Source organism: Lygodium microphyllum, chromosome 11, assembly GCF_053477565.2.
Source record: "Lygodium microphyllum isolate KBCC chromosome 11, Lygodium_microphyllum_v1.1.10, whole genome shotgun sequence".
NCBI classification, from domain to species: domain Eukaryota; kingdom Viridiplantae; phylum Streptophyta; class Polypodiopsida; order Schizaeales; family Lygodiaceae; genus Lygodium; species Lygodium microphyllum.
This window is the reverse complement of record NC_141145.1, coordinates 151,292,924-151,305,764: the sequence shown is the minus strand read 5'-3', so window position 1 is coordinate 151,305,764 and position 12,841 is coordinate 151,292,924.

The window sequence follows — 12,841 nt, the reverse complement described above, 5'->3', positions numbered from 1 at the left end:
TAGGACCTTATAGGATGCCTCACACATGTGCACGGACCATCAAGGGGCAATTGAGTTATGAAAGATCTTGTATAAGAACCACACGTGCACACTCAGCCCATAGATGATCAAGTCTCTAGACGAGTATGGTGTGGACTATTGGTGTGGAATGCAAACGCTTGTGATGTGAGCATGGCATGCTATGTTTGGGCACTTATTTTGGACATTGCTAAGAGTACATATCACCCTTATAAGGAAAAGTGCTACATTTTTGGATGTTGTTGTTGACAACCTTGGTTCACTCATTGACTGGGTGCAAACATAGCCTTAAGCCAGGGTAGTTAAGGGGTCCTGTAAAAAGGAGTCAAGGACTCATTGTGGGACATGTATGAACACCACACTTGGACTCTAGTCTCATAGGTCCTCACATTTGTACATTTGGACGGTGTGGATTAGTTGCATGAGACACAACACTTGAACTCTAGGCTCATAGGCCCTCACATTTATACATTAGGCAACATGGATTAGTGGCATTGGACACCAACCCTCGTGATGTGAGTGTAGCAAGTTATGTTATTAGCCTCAAGCTCCATTTCTATCTAGAGATTCCATGTAGGGATTTGTAAATGATGTTGAAAGAAACTTGGATAAAGTGCTAGAATTCCTATGAGTTGTATGAGAAAGCTATAGGGTTCTTGGTCAAGTTTGGAAAATCATCACTAGTTAGCATCATTGAGGATGATTTGAAGCATCTAGCTTGGAGAAGAAAAGTAATAGGAAGGGGCCAATTTTTAACTTATATCTTGGATTTCAAATGGATGTGGCTAAGATGAAGGAATCTACAATATTCCCAAATGGATTATGCATAGGTTGAGGAAATTGTTGGAAGTCCACAACATGGTCACTATATGTAAATAAAAAACCCTTAAACAATTTATCTACGTGCACCTAAGGATTTAGTTACCTTTAACTTGTTGGAACGAAGCATTTGTAGAAGAAGTGGGACTCATTAATAGTGCATTTCTTTGGGGCACATATGGTAAAGCAAGTATATTGCACCAACTACTATGTGTTGTTTAAAGAAATAGTGGATCTTGGATGGCTCCAATTGTTAAACCATCGAGGAGGAAGGTGATGGTTTGAGAACCAAAATTATTGAATAGTTTCCAGGAGCGAATGTTCCTTGGGCACATATCTTAATGGATTTGCTTCACTGCAGAAATAAGAAGTTTGCAAGGTATGGGGCCTCACTACTTTGGATCCACTAAAGGTAGAAGCAATAAAAAACATCAATATTGAAGACTTGTCGGCTAGTCTTTGTTGAAACTTGGTAAAGAATACTAGATGTGATATAGTGCATGAGTACAAGTGTGGGGCAATGTGGCAAGAAGTCTTATCTCATGTGAGCTTTCAAGGGGGGAATAGAGATAGAATGGCACTTTGCATTTTAGAATTTCAAGGTTACAAAATAAGCATATGGAGTTTGTTTTTAGAAACTAAGAATCTTCACCATTCAAAGCACATGGAAAGCTAGGGTGAAACTTATCTTTGAAAGGACCAGCTTTGAAGTGAAATGGGAGGATGTGATATGTAAGGCAAACAAGTTTTGGGGTCTATCTTATATGCATAGTAAACTACATAAGCAAGATATTGCTAAAATGGTAAACTTTCTAGCTTAGCCTTCTATACCTTAACTTTTGTAACTTGAATCCTATGAGTTGCAACCCAATTTATAGGGGAATTATGTGTGTTATGTAGGGTGGTGGGTTAATGGGATTTTTCACCTAAGGATGATGATTTTGCTTCAAAAGTTGTTGGCACTTGGGCCCTTGGTTCTTTAGGCTACATATGAATTTATCAAATAAACATTCAATAAAAGGATCCACATAAAGAAAAACTTTTGTAACTTGAAGATAATTTATTGTCCAAAATGTTACCTCTCCTTTTCCAAGGATTCGCTTATTAATCAATATCAAGTTCAACCCTTTCTTTGCTCATTCTCCATTACTATAGTGACTTGTGAGGTTGAGCAAGAATTTCACACCATTATATTTTATGTTTGAGTGGATTGATCCAATTTGACAAAGACCAACATAACCCACTTTCAAATTTTACTCCTAACATCTTATTGAGTATAGATTACTCAAAGCTTTGAGTAGTACAATATTATTTCTCAAGATGGCATGTGCTACCAATGAGCAATAGGTTAGTTGGTAGGATAATTATTAATAGGTTAGTTGGTAGGATAATTACATGAGAAATGCATGGTTAAGATTTTAAAAACCTAGATTGAGTAGCTAAGTGATACCTTACTTTTAGGGCCACAAAGATTGGGATGGGGCCCAATCACAATCATTTCAAAAAATTGACACTTTAAAATAAAGATGTCACAGGTCTTACAATTATGGAATATAAGAGAACTCATTTTTCTCAATATGGCATATGTCCTTCTTTGTGAGCAGTCTCTTCAGCATTAAATGTCTATGTGATGGTCCTTGCTATTTGCATTCTACTTAGACATGATTGGTTTTAGGTAATAAAATGTTGGGTAAAACATTGCTAGGCTCTATCTACAATTTGTTCAAGACTATTAAGGGCAGATTTCATTTGGACCGCCAAATTTGATAGATTGATGACTCATGAGTTCTTAGAGCTATGTGACACCCAATGCCATTGACTTGGGCATGTAAAACCTTGAGTAAAGGTATAGCAACCACATGGTTGCAAACCTAACATGGATCCCACTTCCACCAACTAGGAGAGAGAGATTCTATGCAATCATTTAGATGGGGGGTGTAAGGGCTTTGTAGCTATACCATGCCGTTGCTCTCGAATGCACCTATATAGGGAGTAGTAGTGACTCAAAGCCCTGCCTTGTTTCCACACAATGTGTGATTCCCTAATACCCAGTGGTGAACCCTCTTATGTGCGGCGTCACGAGGGTGTAGTCCTAGGATGTGTCTATGTTGTCCCGCTTTTTGGATTGAATAATACAAGAGTATACCTTGAGCTCATATATCATGTTACATTTTTGTGTTGTGTTGAGTGCGTAACGAGTGCAGGTATATCACACTTGGTATCATAGCGACTCTTGCTTGGAGCGAAGGAGTGCTCACGGAAGCAGGAGAGAAGATCCAGTGCCCCAAAGAGAACGAAATCATAATGACCCACAGCGCGACGCCCCACGTTGCGTCGCCCCACATCGCATCAACCCCCGTCGCATCGTCCCACATCACGACGCCCCCCAACACATCGACCCCCAGCGTGATGCCCCAACCCCGATACCCCACCGTCTGAAGACATGATGCAGCTTCCCTGCGGCACGACCCACACCACTACAGGCGAGACGCGGCTTTCCCGCATCGACCTCATCGTGGGTTCCTCACACCGACATCACCACCAACCACATGGAGGACGAAAGGGAGAATGTCACCCTTCCAACAATGGAGGAGTGGAAGAAGAGTAGAGGGCAAGAATGGAGAGTGGCCCAAGAGGAGAAGGTGGCCGGATTGGAAAGGCAATTAGATGGCATGTCAAGCATGCTGGAGTCAATATGGAGGAACATGCAGATGAAGGAAGAGGAGGAGGAAAGGAAGAAAAACCTAGAAGTGGAGCAGGGCTATAGAGAATGGGTGATACATCAGCACGAGGAGGAGAAAAGACACAGAATGCAAGAGGAGATGGATAGAATGGGTAGAGAGGAGACATCTAGGAGGGCGCAAGATACAAGGAAAGAGAAGGAGAAGGTACTAGAAGTAGGAAGTAAGAAGAAGGAGAAGAAGCACCACCGTAAAGAGGAGGAAGATAGTGATAGTTCAGAAGATGACTATGGAAAATTCAAGATGCCCCAACCAGCCAAGTACAAAGGAGAGAGAGATGGGCTGGTCCTGAAGAAATGGATCACAGAGGTGGACAGGTACTTGAAGTATTCACGAATAACTAAAGACAGGAAGGTGGAGGTGGTATCCATTTACTTGGAGGAGGACGCTGCCAGTTGGTACCTGCTGGAGCAAGAGCAGGGCCACACCATCTTTTCGTGGGAAGAACTCCAAGAAGAACTAAAGGACTACTTCATTCCAAAGATGGAAAAATTCAAAGTGAGAGATGAATGGAGGAACCTCAAGCAAACACAAGGAAAGATGAAAGAATACGCCAGCAAATATAGGCAGATTATGCTGCAGCTACCAAACATGGATACAGACACTAAATTACATGGATTTTTGTTTGGGATGCAAGAATGGGCTAGAAGATATGTGGAGAGATAGGAGCCAACAAGCTTAGCAGAAGCCATGAGAATGGCCGAAAGACTAGTGGACCTGGAAGGCAAAAGAACAACACAGGGGAACCAAAGCAGGTTCAACAACAACTTCAACAACAACAACTTATGGAACCAAAGGCCCAATGCCCTTAGAGGGGCATTCACAGATACAAGGAGCCAAAACACCACCACCACCATGGCCGTGTCACAAACCACATTAGTACCAAGAGGAGCAGTAGGAAGATGGGGAAACAATCACTACAAGCCAACCCCTAGCACACTGTATGGACCCGCAAGATCAAATACATCATGGTGGAGACCCCCAGGCCCGCTTGTCGGGATCAGATGCTTTAGATGCGGGGGCCCACACTACCAAAACAGATGCCCGATAGAAGATACATCGTCATCAAGCGGGTCAAGGGTGAATGTGACTAGCGCATATGGAGGAGAAGAACCACAACCACCGCGCATCCAAGAAATCCCAAATGGAAGTGAGAAAAGCATGGACCACCCAAGGGTAGGGACAGTTAGCGCCCGACCCCAATGCATGGCAGCCAGAGTAGCGGCAGTCCACCATCTATACATCAAAGGCCGAGTGAGCGAAGGAAACCAACCCATCATGGTGGACATAGGGGCAACACACAACTTCATGACACCAAAGTGCGTAGCAAAGCATGGATTAAAATTATCTAAGGCCCTAGAAGGATTAGCAGTAACATTCGCACAAGGAGAAGCCAAGGAAGTGAAACAAGTCTTTGCAGTCCAAGTAGAAGCTGACAAGTGGAAAGCAAAACTCAACTTCTTAGTAATCCCCATGGATGATTTTGAAGTGATATTGGGCTTGGAATTCTATGACAAGTATGTCATTGCAATGTTTGGTAAAGGTGTAAATGAAATTATGCTAGATATGCAAGGACAAGGCGTCAAAGTACCCTGTGAAAGAATGCAACTGCCTGGCAGGACCCCAATCAAGGTGCAAATGAAGGAGAATAAGCCAGGAGAATAATGCCAAAGAGTGAAGCCAACTACAACCCAACCAAAGGGCCAGACCCAAAATGCACCGGTCCAAGGGACCGTTATTAGGCCGCATATCATGACATGCAGTGCCAAGCAGGTAGAAAAATCAATCAAACAAGGAGATATGGTCTACCTATGTATGATCCGACAAATTGAAGAAGAAGAAGATGGCAAGAAGCCCAAACAACAAAGCAGGAACACAGAAGTGGCAGAAATACTTGAAGAATTCAAAGATGTAATGCCAGCCAAGCTACCCAAGGGTCTACTACCCAGGCGAGATGTGGATCACAAGATTGAGTTGATCCCAGGGTCTGCCCCACCAGCCCGAGCTCCCTATCGCATGAACCACACCGAGCTCATGGAATTGAAGAAGCAACTACATGAACTAGAAGAACAAGGGTTCATTCTCCCTAGTAAATTCCCCTTTGGTGCCCCAGTGTTATTTGTGAAGAAGAAAGACGGGGGACTTAGACTCTGTGTAGATTATAGGGCCCTTAACAAAATCACCATAAAAAACAAATACCCAATGCCCCTAGTGGAAAACCTCTTAGATAGATTGCACGGGGCTAAGTACTTCAGTCGTATTGATCTTTGATCAGGATACCATCAAATCCGCATAGCCGAAGAAGATATCCCAAAAACAGCCTTCCGCACCCAATATGGTAGTTTTGAGTGGTTAGTATTAGGATTCAGCCTAAGCAATGGGCCAGGCACGTTTTGTGGCCTCATGGATGGAGTCTTTAGACCGGAGATAGATATCTTTGTCATTATCTACATAGATGACCTCCTAGTCTATAGCAAAACCTTAGAAGAGCACAAGCAACACTTAGGCCGAGTTTTTGAGAAACTGCAGCAGCATCAGTTATATGCCAAGCCTGAAAAATGTGAGTTCGCAGTGAAAGAGTTGGAGCTCTTAGGCTTGTTGTAGGAGTAGATGGAATCAAGGATCCTAAGAAAGTGGAAGCTGTCCAAAGATGGCCTGTACTGAAAACTGTAAGAGAAGTGCGGGAGTTCCTCGGCTTCACAGTATTTTACCGGAGATTCATCAAAGATTGCAGCCTCATCACAGCCCCCCTCTCCCACCTCACCAAAGAAGATCACTCTTTTACATGGGGGAACATGCAACAGGAAGCCTTTGAGCAGATGAAGAAGTGCATGAGCCAAACTCCCATCCTAAGGGTGTCGAATTTCACCAAACCCTTTGAAATTTCTACAAATGCATTCGACTACGGCATAGGAGGTGTAGTAATGCAGGAAGGTCACCCCATTGCTTATGAGTCCAAGAAATTTACCGATGTTGAAACAAGGTGGAGTACACATGAGAAGGAAATGTTGGCAGTCATCCACTGCCTCAGAAAATGGAAGCACTATGTTCAATACAAGCACACAATAGTCTTCACCGACAATATCTCCCTCAAATACTTCCAATCTCAACCCAAGTTATCGGCAAAGCAAGCCCGCTGGCTAGACTTCCTAGCTGAATTCGACCTGGAGATTAAACACAAGCCCAGCTCCACTAACAAGATAGCAGACGCCTTGAGCCAGAAAGCTGACCTGAAAGTTGTCAATGTGGTCAGCAACAACTTCATAGAACTAGTCAAGGAGGCCCTAGAGCAAGACCAAGAGATGCACAACATAATCAGAGAGGTGGAAGCAGAGAAGACCCCGCATGGAATGTACACCCTAGAGGAGGGTATCCTATTTTTAGGCAAAAGATTGTATATCCCCAACAATTTGGAGTTGAAGAAACTCATCCTACATGAGATACATGATGGCAAAATTGGAGGCCACAAAGGGCAAAGCAAAACCTTGGAGGCCCTTAGGAAGCAGTTCTTTTGGCCAAATATGAAGGAAGAAGTAATCAACTACATCAAAACTTGCCCCACTTGCCAACTGGTCAAAGCACCACGATCAAGACCAGCAGGATTACTACAACCATTATCAGTACCCAACCGCCCATGGGATGTCATCAGCATGGATTATATTGTGGAACTACCCGAGTCCCATGGATACACAATCGTCTTTGTAGTGGTGAACTATTTTTCCAAACAGGCCCATTTCATCTTGGCCAAACCACCACTAAATGCCAAGGAGGTAGCACGCCTCTTCTTCACACATGTATTCAAACTTCATGGCTTACCACTGGCCATAGTATCAGATAGGGATGGAAGATTCATGAGCGACATGTGGAAGGAATTTTTCAAGACCCTGGAAACACAATTGAGATTCTCATCATCCTTCCACCCAAAGACAAATGGACAGACAGAACGCGTCAACTAAGGCATCAAAGACTATCTCCAGAGCTATGCCCGAGTGGACCAAAAAGATTGGGCCATGTACCTTGATATCTTGGAATTCCACTACAATAGCTCTATCCATTCGGCAACACGGTACACCCCCTTTGAGTTAGCCACAAGAAAAAAAGTCATCAAACCACTGGCCTTAGCATCTGGAGCAGCCAAAGCAGAAGATCAAGATGCAGAAGAGTTCCTAAAGAAATGGAGAGACCAGAATGCAGCAGCTAAGCAAAGCCTCAAGCAGAGCAAGATCACCATGACCGAGCAAGCCAACAAGAAAAGAAAGGCCGTAATTCACCAAAGGAGACATGTTCCTAGTCAACTCTAAGAATATGTCACTTCCCAAAAACATGACTCCCAAGTTCAATTACAGCTACTATGGACCCTACTGAATCACTCAAGTGCTGAACGAAGTCACCTACAAACTGGACCTGCTAGACAGTGTTTGTGTTCATAATGCGTTTCATGCTCATCTTCTGCGCAGGCTCTATCCAGACAACCAATGGGGACGGCACGTACCAATGCTCCATTCTAGCGGTCCCTTCGAAGTAGAAGCATTCCTTCGACGCCGGGAACAAAGAGGCTTCCCCGAACACCTCATCAAGTGGCGTGGGCGTTCACTCAAGGAGGCCACTTGGATCTCGGAAGGAGGCTCGCGAATACGGCAAAGATGCCTTCGTCCTTTGGCTCGAGGAGAACCCCCTTGCCCCTTCCAACGACCCTTGAGCCTCTCCAAAAAACCAAAAACAAAGCGGTTCTCAATCATAGACCCCGACGTGCCTCCACTCCTCAAATGTGATTGAGTCGAGGGCGGATAATCATCAATAACTCCAGACACAAAGCCCCAATAATCGAGTCTAGATGGGCAAACACTGACCAGCTTGCTAGAAAAGGTTGTGTTAAGACCCCCAACTCCTAGTGCGGCAGACACTGGCCAATCTGATAGTATAGACTGCGTTAAGACCCCGCGGTCCCTTAGACCGGCAGACACTGACCAGCTTAATAGGAAAAGCTATGTTAAGACCCTGAATGATTCAATAACAAATGCTACCTTTAGATTGCTGAGGACAGCAATTCAATAAGCGAGGGTGAGTGTAAGGGCTTTGTAGCTATATCATGCCGTTGCTACCGAATGCACCTATATAGGGAGTAGTAGTGACTCAAAGCCCTGCCTTGTTTTCACATTATGTGTGATTCCCTATACCCAGTGGTCAACCCTCTTATGTGCGGCGTCACGAGGGTGTAGTCCTAGGATGTGTCTATGTTGTCTTGCTTTTTCGATTGAATAATACAAGAGTATACCTTGAGCTCATATACCATGTTAGCTTTCTGTGCCGTGTTGAGTGCGTAACGAGTGCAGGATTATTATAGGGGGGTGGGTTGTTGAGATTTGATGAGAAAAATGCCAAAAATTATTAATGAATGAATGCCATGTATTTTAAACTCCGGCTAGTTCATGGAGTACCTCGAGTGCTCCATCGACTCTCCAAAAGGTTTTGACACAAAGATTAAATGCGCTTAGGTAAGCCATCCACACATTCTTAAACTTAACTGCATAAACTTGTATAGACTCGTGAGAGTAAAATTTACTAGTGCGTGTCTCGATTCTTACCACACCAAATTTGGACATGGAAAAGGATCACAAGGGGAATGTGAACGTAATTGGTGGACTTATTGTGGAGTCGACGTCCGAGGCGACTGGCTGCCGGTCGGCGACTGTGATAGCGGCAGCAGCAGGCAAAGCGACAAGCCCAGGAGCAGAAAGGCAGAACGCAAGGGTCCGCCATTCCCGAAAAGACGCCCTAGTGTGAAACTTGCTTATGAATGCATTGCTCTGGGCCATGGTATTGGGCACTGGACGGCGCTCCTCTTCTTCTTCTTCTTCTTTACCTTTACTCTTGCTCTTATGAAATCTTTTGCTGCATGAGGCGCTGGCTCTCTTCAGTATATGAGAGGGCGTTGCCTCGGCCAGTTCATAACTCCATCGTCAGCATAGCCAGCCAATACGTTCTTGTGCATCCCACGTCTGTCGACAACTAACTCCAGTCGGCGGACTATAAGTCTCCACGAATCTATCAATGTGAACCCCTTTGCTTTCAACAACGTGCGTACTGCAACAGCTCCCATTCACAATCTCCACGTCGTGTCTTTCCAACTATGCATGAGATGATTAACACTCACAAGTTTCTAAAGCTTTGGGTGGAAAGTTGCAACATACCTTGATGCATCATACTAACGAAGGCTTCCTTGCAAAATATGAAACCAAAAACTAGAAAATAAATTGGTCAAAACACGAGATGCCGTGTCTTTCACATTTCACTAATTTCTTGGCTAAAAACCAACTTATAAGATCGCAAAAGCATAGCAATAATACAGAAATAAGTATTAAGTAAATTTTGCATAGAATCACTTTTTGATCCTAAGGGGGAGAGCGAATATGCGATGGAATTATTATCGCATCTATTTTTGTATTGTTTGGGAAAAATGCAATTAGTTCGTTGGTTGATTGAACAACACCCTAAATGTTTTTCTTTCAATCAATCGATTGTTGCATTGTGATTTGGATAAATATTCCAAGGCTTGTCTTAATGGCAAATGTGCATGGCAGGGGTCTGTAATGAAGTTGCCATAGGAATAAAGGAATGTTTTCGTAGAAGATGATATTAGGGTTAATTGCCTTGATTATGCTTGATTCTTAATTGGTTAATTAAGAAAGGATGCTTTCACGGGTGGATCATCTCTAAGATTGCACCACGGATTACCCCGAGAGGGCACTACTCGATTCATGGGCCGAAGGTCGAGTGGTGAAAAGGCCAACTACAGAAAGTGTGTCTCACTCCTAGGTTGCTTGGGGTTAGTGGAGCTCTGGACACCCCTTGCCAAGTCCAAAACGGAGATGTAGACTGCCATGAGCCCAATGTCTGGGACGTTGAAAGATCCTATTCTAGATAAAGGATGGAAATTATGGTGCCATGTGATTTGGACCGGTACTTCTAATGGACAGAAGGGATACATAATTCTCATGTATGGGTAGGAGACAAAGATTAACTTGAAGATAAGTTAAGGAACTTGTTTGTCAAAAGAACTGCTTGTTTTGTTTTCGTGTCTGTGCTGTAAATTACGCGAACAAACCCTGTGCCCTAAAATGCTTAATTAATGAAGTTGATTTTAAATGTTGCACATAAATGTGGTAGGACCTAATTAGAAAACTAAAGCTATCATGGAAAGCGGGTGGACAAAATCCACGACGGGTCCGTCCTACGGCAAGGTGATCCTAGAAAACTAGGAGGCTTCTCACAAGGATTTATCACCATTCGACTTTGGGTATTGATAAGTTAGAACCCGATTCATGCTGTTTTAGGGGACCTGAATGGGACTACGGCCTACGGACAGAGAGGTTGAGCAGCGCATCCCTCTCGTTTCCCATTGTCTTTGAACCAAGTGCGATATGGATCTGCTTCGGATTGGACATCTCTACGTAAAGTAGGATGTCCAAAACCTGACGCTAGAATACTGTTAGGAGACATTAGCCCTAGAAACCCAGATTTCAAGTCGATCCTAGTGGGTTCGGCCGTGAACGTTTCGTTGCGATGCAGACTTGGGAAACCCTAGGCGACAAATTCCAGAACATTCCATGGGAGTGTCGGGCAACGATACTTAGACTCGTTTCTTGATGGACCGCTAAAACATGCTTGGATAGTCGATAGGCGGGCACGTTACAAAGAGAAAAGGCTACAAAATCTTATTTAGCAATTTTGGAAGCTAGCTGGCACATTGATTAGCCCAATTGGCATCATCAAGAAATTATATTACCCATGATCAATCCTAAAGGTTGTTTTAACCTCATCACACTCTCACAAGAATGTAGCCCCCTTGAGCTCATCAAGCAAATCATCCACTCTAGGAATCCGGTACTTGTTCTTCATTGTGATCTTGTTTATATCCCTGTAGTCTATACACATTCTGAAAGATCTATCTTTGTTATTCACTAACAAGCCCAATAAAGCATATAGTGTGAAGAAGAAGGCTCAATGAAATCCATCTCTAAAAGCTCCTTGATTTGCTTGGCCACTTCTTTGCACTCACATTTTGACAATCTATAAGGTGGCTTATTGACTAGTTTGGAGTGAGCCGCTAAGTCAATGGGTGATCCACTACTCTCTTGGGAGGTAATGACATAGGTGCCTCAAACAAATCTCTATACTTCTCAAGTAGAGCTCCTAATCCTGGATTATCAATTGATTTCTTGGATTGACCTTCTACCTCTTTATTTAGGTGTGAAACAAAAATCCTAGAGTGCTTCGTATACTCCTTAACTTGCTTAATGGTATTAAGTTGAAAATGTGATTTATTATGGATTGCCTATAGATGGATAGGCTACCCGTCAATGGGCGGGAAAATCCATGTACAATTGTGAAAAATCCATAGCAATCCTCCCTAAAGTCATCAACCAATCACACCTAAGTACTACAACTACGGGCCCCATTTCTAGGATAATCAAGTTCACCTTTTTGCTTCATAAATTTAAGCCAATTGTATGTGAACTTGTGGGCACATGTGGGTGTTGATTTTCTCTTCACCATTGGTGGCTACTTAAACTCTTATGAGCTACCGTAAATCAATGGGAATACAATTTAGCCTGTCAAAAACTGGCTTATTTACAAAACTATGTGTATTGCCACAATCTATCAAGATAAACACATCCTTCCCATGAATGGTACCTATCGAGACCTAAAACAACGGCTCACACACACTCTAAGATCACTGTGCCAAGACCTCACACAACTAACCCCCACAGCCCTATCCCCATGATCAACTATAGGAGAACTCTCTCTAAATACTAATATACTACATTTATGGTCCACTCTCTACCTCCCTACCTCAAACTCCAAGCAGGAGTGCCCAATATAAGGTGTCTAACACACCACATAAATGTAACACGGGCATGGCTAATTGCCATGGTCTCTAATCATGAGCATACTGACCCAATTAGAGATTGGCCCATCAGTCCTCATCTTATATCAAAATTTGATACGCTCACTCAACTTAGCCTGACTTAGATTCCATTGAACCCTTGTATCTAGACAACTTGAGTTTCCTTACACACTCGATCTATATTAAGACAAGTGCTATGCGTCAGTGTAAGCAAAATAATACTTGCATGCATAGAGTGAATGGAAGATGCACAAGCATTATTAATGTAGAAAAAAATGCATATATGCAACAAATGATCTTTTAATATTTTCTTATGAATATGCTCTAGCCATATGCAACGTTGCTACACAAACTC